General features: G+C 43.2%; 1 pseudogene; it reads right to left on the minus strand.

Moving 5' to 3' along the window:
- Positions 1-7,594: 7,594 nt before the first annotated feature.
- LOC115029297 lies at positions 7,595-7,744 on the minus strand (annotated as a pseudogene).
- Positions 7,745-8,219: the final 475 nt, after the last annotated feature.

Below are 8,219 nucleotides of genomic sequence, written 5' to 3' on the forward strand. Positions count from 1 at the left end.
ACACACACACACACACACAGAGAGAGAGAGAGAGAGAGAGAGAGAGAGAGAGAGAAAGAGAGAGAGAGAACATGGAACATTGAACCATGGATGTGAGCAGGGGATATGTTGGAGGGGCTTGAGAAGAGTTGGGAAGGGTAAGACAAGACTATGATATATTCCATGCATGGATTTGGAAGGCTCTGAAAATGCTTTTGTGTTTCTAGAGAAGGTGCAGAGGTGATTTAGCACAGATCCTCTGGGTTTCAGTCTGCAGACATTTGCCAGGTTCCTGTTATTGAATCCGTCAATATCTTTTCATTGAGCCAAGGAGAGTCTTACTCTGATTCATGTGGCTTACAGCACGCCCCCCCCCCCAGAGCTCCACCCCCCCACCCCCACCCCCAGCTTCTGAGGTGAATGACCAAATTACCAGAGACTTCAGCTGAGCGGATGGACAGTGCCCCACAAGATGCCATCACAGTCAGGCTGGTCTGGTCCTGCCTTCCTTCCTCGTGCAGCACCTCAGTGTGTTCTTCATGCACGTATGTACCTAGATGGCTGGCTGGGACTCCTGCAACGTCAGGCAGTCTGTTTCTAAACCAAAGGATCAGACCCTAGCCATACCTACAAGTAAAGGAGCAGGCTTTACTGATGTGTTTAGAAATGCAAATGTGTATGCATAGAACAATTAGTGGAAAAGGAGGCCATGCATTTGAAAAGAGAGCAAGGAGGGGTGTATGGGAGGGTTTCAAGAGAGAAACAATGTAATTGTAACTACATTACAATCTCAAATTTTAAAATTATTAATAATAATAATAATAGTAACAATAATAATAAATACAGCATGCTGTTTAGCCAGAGGGTGACTGTAAAGTTACTTTAGGTAAACTCAGTTTGAATAGTTTTACATATATCCAAACAATTAATCAAGGCCAAAATGTTCCAAGAAACAGCAGAGAGAACTATAATCTAGTTCTGTCTGCTATTAATCCCATAATGTGGGCTTTGGTCATTAAAATTACTCACTGTTGTGAGCACCCCCTCTTTACCTGGTTAGGAAAAATGCTGGTTGGTACAGATTTAGTTCCTGCTTTTTTAACTGCCTCGTTTTTTTTTTTTTTTTTCTCCATGCACTTAATTTCTCATGCAAAAGAGAACATGTTCTTCTTGTAAAATTCCACCTTCCAAAGCAGTGTGTGACACACATGAATTTGTCTTCTTTTGAAATGTCACATCAGACATTCTCAGCCCTTTTGTTCTTGATAAATACAAATAATTTCACCCATTTTAAATTTTATGAGGGAACGAGTCACACATCGTGTTCTGTAATTTGATCGTCTTGCTTGGTTCTTTTTCTCATCAGTGCTGAGAAGTTTTATTTATTTATTTATTTTTATTTTTATGGGCTTAGGGGTTGACCCCGGAGTCTTGTCCATCTATGCTGGGTCAGTGCTATACCTCCAAAACCTGGAGGCCAAACCTAGCTGCCCTGCACAGTTGCAAAAGAGAGCATTCGGGAGCACAGTACTAAACCTTTTGTTTTAAATCATTCTTTTATCCTCCTCCTGAGATTCGGAACACTTCCCCAAATTACCATCACAGTGAACCTCTTGGCCCAGTTTCAGTAAGCGCTTCCATTTCCCCTACTGAAGAACCTCAGGCTTCTCCAGGCCTTGTGTATTAACTGCAAATGCCAGCTGGTGCCAGGTTGAGGTCTTCTCCTTCTCCTCTTTCTTCTTCAAGGATTTATTTATTTTATATATGTGAGTACACTGTCGCTGTCTTCAGACACACACCAGAAGAGGGCATCAGATTTCATTACAGATGGTTGTGAACCACCATGTGGTTGCTGGGAATTGAACTCAGGACCTCTGGAAAAGCAGAGGGTGCTCTTAATCACTGAGCCATCTCTCCAGTCCTCAGTCCCGAGGTTTTCTTCTTGACTCTTCTCCCATTTGTAGAAAGTCCTGGAGTTGAACTGCAAAACTTTCTCCATTGAGATTCCCTATGGATTAGGGGGCAGGACAAGGTGATGACCGCAAGAAACGTGGACATCCGCCAGCTCCCTAGCTCTCATCCTCAGAAGCAATACCTACACTGTACTCTCCTGTAGCTATGGCCTCTCATTCCTCTTGGCACAATAATCTAACTTTGCCAAAGAGCAACAGTAGCCGAATGTTCTCTTCCCATTCATTTTCCTACCACGGCGTGTGGGCTGGGCCCCACCATAGCTACAACTTGAACACGGCTTCAAGCCTTGAGGTGGTCATCTTTGAGATAGATCTATCACGCCCTTCTTTCATCATCTGCCTTCCAGGAACCTATCAAGACACCTCATCTATTTCTGTTCCATCTTTGCCCACCCTCAGGTATTAACAGCTCTTCTTTACCAGTAAGCTCTGCGTGGGAAGAAACAAAACACAGCCCAATCAGCTCCAGCTTTGAGACTTTGGGATGGCTCTAAGTCCTATTTCTGCCCTTTTCCTGGCTTGCTTTCCTCTTTTGTGGGCTTCCTTCTCGGGCTGCAGTAAGGGAAGTCTGGAGTTATAGGTTATTCAGACGCTGTTAGAACGAAGGTAAAATTTTATTTCTAAGAGTTACTTGGAAAAGATGGGTAAGGGTTTAACCTGCTTCCCCACAATACTGCTTTTCTTTTTCTTTTTTGACACGAAACGTCACTGTACTACCTTGGCTGTCCTTGAACTTGAAAAGATTTACATTCCTTGGTCTCCTGAGTGCTAAATTCAAGTGCCGGGAAGCCTTGACTTCCTCTTTGAAGTCACTGGTTTGAAGATAGGGTTATGGGAACAAACCTGTGCTTCTGGGGATGTTTTGTTTTGTTTGTTTACTTTTTTTTTTTTTTCCTGTTTTGAGACCGAGTCTCACACAGCAACCCTGGCCTGAATTTGCATCATAAACTTGCCTACCAGCCTGGGTTTCCTTGGTGCTCTTGCCATGCCACCACACCCAGCTTTTTTAAATTGCTTGTCTTTAAATATTTTAATTTCAGGTTTACTCCTTTAATCCCAGCCCTCGGGAGGCAGAGGTAGGCAGATCTCTGAGTTCAAGGCCAGCTAGGTCTACAAAGTTCCTGGACAGTTAGGACTACACACAATAACTCTTATCCCAGCACTAGGGGATTGAGGAGCTCTGTGAGCCTGGTACCACCCAGGTCTATAGAGTGAGTTCCAGCAGCCAGGACTACATAGAAAGGCAACCAACCAACCAACCAACCAACCAACCAAAACCCCACCCAAACTCAAAACTTTTAATTTATGCCTAGTTCTGTATGGCTCTGGAATATTGTTCTACACCTAGGAAATATGTGTACGGCAAACAATAAGGACAAAATAGTCAATTAAAAGTCACACAGCCAATTATTTTATATAAAAATTATTTTTTTAAAACTTTATGACTGCCCCTCATCAAAGAAATTTCTCCTTGCAACCAAGGCCATTACAGAAAACCACAACTTAATCAAAATGAAGATCTGTGGCACCCAGGCTCAGCTGATACAACAACACAACTTCTACCTCTGTGGCTCAGGGGTCACCTTCATCGTGGAAGAAGAGGAGGAAAGATCGAAGAGCTAGAGAGACTGCAAGTTTGCTGTGAGATTGGGTCTCCTAGAAATGTCAGAGAAGAGCCGGATGTGGTGGCGCACGCCTTTAATCCCAGCATCTGGGAGGCAGAGGCAGGAGGATTTCTGAGTTCGAGGCCAGCCTGGTTTACAGAGTGAGTTCCAGGACAGCCAGGGCTACACAGAGAAACCCTGTCTTGAAAAACAAAAAACAAAAAACAAAACAAAAAAAAAACAAAAAAAAGAAAGAAAGAAATGTCAGAGAAGCAGTAACAAGGAAACTTCAGCAATCTGGCTGCCTAAACCAAATCCAAACAATTACAACAGAAATGCTGATGTGGAAGGGGAAGTCTCTCTAGGCCTCAACCCCAGACAGAGTTACTGCCAGGAAAAACCACTGAGAGTGGGAGAAATAGTTTCCCTAGGGAAGAGCACACCAACTGGCTATCTAAAACTAAGTGATCAGCTATCAAATGATCATATACATACAAGTAACATTATATAGATTGTATTTTGTGTGTGTGTGTGTTAATAAGAATTAAAGAAAAAGAAGCCAGGAATTTGAAAGAGATTAAGGTGGGAGGTACACAGCAGGGTTGAAAAGAAGGGAAGGGAGAAATAATAAGAGTATATTACAATCTTAAAAAAGAAGAGCTGGAGACATGACTCAGCGGTTAAGAGCACTGACTGCTCTTTCAGAGGTCCTGAGTTCAGTTCCCAGCAACCACATGGTGGCTCACAACCATCTGTGATGGGAATCTGATGCCCTCTTCTGGTGTGTTTGAAGACAGTGACAGTGTGCTCATATCAATAAAATAAATAAATCTTAAAAAAAAATAAATGAAAAGCATTATTAAAAAAAGGGGGGGGCTGGCCAGATGGCTCAGAGGTTAAGAGCACTGACTGCTCTCCTGAAGGTCCTGCGTTCAAATCCCAGCAACCACATGGTGGCTCACAACCATCTGTAATGAGATCTGATACCCACTTCTGGTGTGTCTGAAGACGGCTACAGTGTACATATATGTAATAAATAAATAAATCTTAAAAAAAAAAGTTGGGTGGTGGTGGCGCACACCTTTAATCCCAGCACTCAGGAGGCAGAGGCAGGTGGATTTCTGAGTTCGAGGCCAGCCTGGTCTACAAAGTGAATTCCAGGACAGCCAGGGCTACACAGAGAAATCCTGTCTCTCGAAAAACAAAACAAAACAAAACAATTAGCCATGAGGCGAGCCGATCCCTGTGTGTTTGCAGCCAGTTTGCTATGCATAGCAAGGTTCAGGATAGCCAGGGCTATGTAGACATCCCTACATTAAACATCACACACAAACACAGTCATGACTGGTTATTTGAGAAACCTTTCCACGAAAACAGAACTTTCTATCTCAGAAGAGGCTTCCGCAGAGCAGCAAACAGAGAGGCCCCTGTTTCCAGTGCTGCCCCTTCTCCTGAAGATGGGATTTGCAGCGCTTTATCTGGGGCTCGGACTCCAGCTCCATCGTCACTTTCAAGTAGAAAATGGAAAAGAACGCACAGTTTGTAGGGGAAACCATTTTCCTTCGCACGCAGCTGTCTTACACCATCCAAGTTCTTTCTGTTAACGTTCTTGCCACGCTCAGATTCTTCATATTTGTATTTCAGATTTTTTTAAAAGAGTTATTAATTTTACACTGTCACTGTCTCCAGACACACCAGAAGAGGGCATCAGAACCCATTATAGATGGTTGTGAGTCACCATGTGGTCGCTGGGAATTGAACTCAGAAACTCTGGAAGACCAGTCGGTGCTCTTAACCACTGAACCATCTCTCCAGTCCCTTAGGATGTTTTTTTTTTTTTTAAATCTTTCCCCTCTTGATCCACATGGTTAACGCTTTCTTCAGATAGAACGGAGGTCCCAAGACTGTTTTCACACTCCCCAGCAAAGCCATAGCTGTCTGCTTGCTGAGAGGGACTCTCAGGGTCAGGTTCCCAGTGGAAGGAGAAAACGGATGCCCACAAGTTGTCTGACCCCCGCCCCCCACCTTGCACACCATGGCACTCATGCTTACACGCCTACCCCAACACTGACACCCTCCCCCACCCCAACACTGACACCCTCCCCCCAAATAAAACAAATGTAATGCCTTTTTTTTTTTTTTTCAATTTTAGTGATCTCTGGCAGTTTTCCTTGGGCCCCTCTTCTTTTTTTTTTCTCAGTACTCTGGGGAACTAAGATCATCTGGCTTTCCTCCCCCTCACTGGTCATGTTATCCTGGACCAATTCTTCCACTTTAAACTTGTGTGTGCTGCCGACTCTCCATCTCACAAGTCTGGTTCATGGTGGTCGGGGCTGTCCTCTTTCATCTAGTCACATTGGTCATGTCTACCTCATATCGCAGGTGCATCTCAGCCTTCTTAGAGCCCAAACTGAATTTGCCTACCCAATCAAAAGACACATATTTGGCTTATCCCAATCTCAGGAAATGGTATTATCGGATATTAGTCTCTGTACTGGCTGGTTTTATGTGTCAACTTGACACAGCTGGAGTTATCACAGAGAAAGGAGCTTGAGGAAATGCCTCCATGAGATTCCAACTGTAAGGCATTTTCTCAATTAGTGATCAAGGGGGAAAGGCCCCTTGTGGGTGGGACCATCCCTGGGCTGGTAGTCTTGGGTTCTATAAGAGAGCAGGTTGAGCAAGCCAGGGGAAGCAAGCCAGTAAGTAACATCCCTCCATGGCCTCTGCATCAGCTCCTGCTTCCTGACCTGCTTGAGTTCCAGTCCTGACTTCCTTGGTGATGAACAGCAGTATGGAAGTGTAAACTGAATAAACCCTTTTCTCCCCAACTGCTTATTGGTCATGGTGTTTGTGCAGGAATAGAAACTCTGACTACGACAGTTTCCAAGTCCATTTTCCTCCTTTTAAGATCTATTTTGTTTTGTGTCTGAGTGTTTTGCTTGCATGTTTAAGTGCACCATAGGCATGCCTCATTTATTTTTATTTATTTATTTATTTCTTCTGAGATAGGGTTTCTCTATGTAGCCCTGGCTGTCCTGGAATTCACTCTGTAGACCAGGCTGGCCTCGAACTTATTTTTGTTAAAAACCTTCCTTTTAGTTAGGAGGCAGAGACAGGTGGATCTCTGAGTTCCAGGACAGCCTGGTCTACAGAGTGAGTTCCAGGAGGGCCAGAATTACAAGAGAGAAATCCTATCTCTAAAAACCAAAACCCAAAGCCCCCACAACACCCTTCCCCCCACCCCTTTCAGTGGAGAACATTGAACACAAAGTTCAGGAGATGTTAGATGGTTCCTGGGGGGGGGGTCTTTGAACCTGAGCACTAAGTAAGCCTGAATCATTTCCAGTCTTCCTAACTCTGAGGTCTAATGCTCTTCCTTGAAAGATTTTGTCTGCAGTTCTGGTAGGTGGAGCCTGTGGGAAAATGCTAAAAATTGTGCCCTGGGGCTGTGAGTGCCAGGCCAGGGCCAGTGTAAACAGTTGGAAAGAGGACTGGGTGAATCTAGGGAGTTAGAGCTTAGTCAGTTGGGTTAGGACTGTGTTTATGAAGAACCTGTTGGGGAGCAACACGTTAGGGTTATATAGCAAGTATTTGGGAGGGGACTGTAAAGACAAAGGTGCTTCCAGTAATGGCAGGCGAGTTTTGTTGGTTTGTTTGAGGGATGGAACTTCAAATTTGGCATATATTTCTACAGATATCCTCAAAGACAAGCCACTCCCTCAGATACATAGATACAAGTTGCTTGCTTTCTCTGTTCCAAAGGCTTCCATGATTTCCCTCAGGGCTCATCAGAATTGGCTGGCCCTCTCAAAACAGTTTTGGTAACACAGCGCCAAATTGTGACTACCAGGTGGCTTCCTTTCTCGTATATGTTTTTCTGTGATATTTTTTTTTTTTTTTTTAATTTTATGTAGGGGTGTGCATGCCACGGAAAGCCTGTGGAGGTCAGAGGACACTAACTCATATCGTGGGCTTTTTTTTTTTTTTTTCCCTTGAGTGACTTTTTTTCCCTGCCCCCAGCCCCCAAGGTGAAAGTGTGAATGAAATTCCCCACTACCACTAATGCAGTTGAGTGTCCCACATTTGGGGACACTGCAGGGGTCAGCACATCTGGTGTTAATGGGTAAGCTTCACCCTGAAGAAACCACCTTTGAGATTATGGCTTCTCCTCTGCTTTGTAAGTGTGAGAGTGACTTTTATACAGAGAAAGGTTATTCAGAGTTTAGTTTAAGTACATTAAAATTAATCTCAACATATTAGAATTAAAATCATTATATATTTAAGTTATAAGGTATCAATTCCTAGTTTTGATGAAAACTTTTAATTGTTGATCTTTTTTTTTTAAAGATTTGTTTATTTATTTTATTGTATATGAATACACTGTAGCTGTCTTCAGACACACCAGAAGAGGGCATCAGAACCCATTCCAGATGGTTGTAAGCCACCATGTGGTTGCTGGGAATTGAACTCAGGATCTCTGGAAGAGCAGTCAGTACTCTTTTTTTTTTTTTTTTTTTTTTTTTTTTTTTTTTTTTTTTTTTTTTTTTTTTTATTTTTTTTTAGATTCATTTATTTATTATATGTAAGTACACTGTAGCTGTCTTCAGACACTCCAGAAGAGGGAGTCAGATCTTGTTACAGATGGTTGTGAGCCACCATG

Source organism: Mus caroli, chromosome 14 (assembly GCF_900094665.2).
Source record: "Mus caroli chromosome 14, CAROLI_EIJ_v1.1, whole genome shotgun sequence".
NCBI classification, from domain to species: domain Eukaryota; kingdom Metazoa; phylum Chordata; class Mammalia; order Rodentia; family Muridae; genus Mus; species Mus caroli.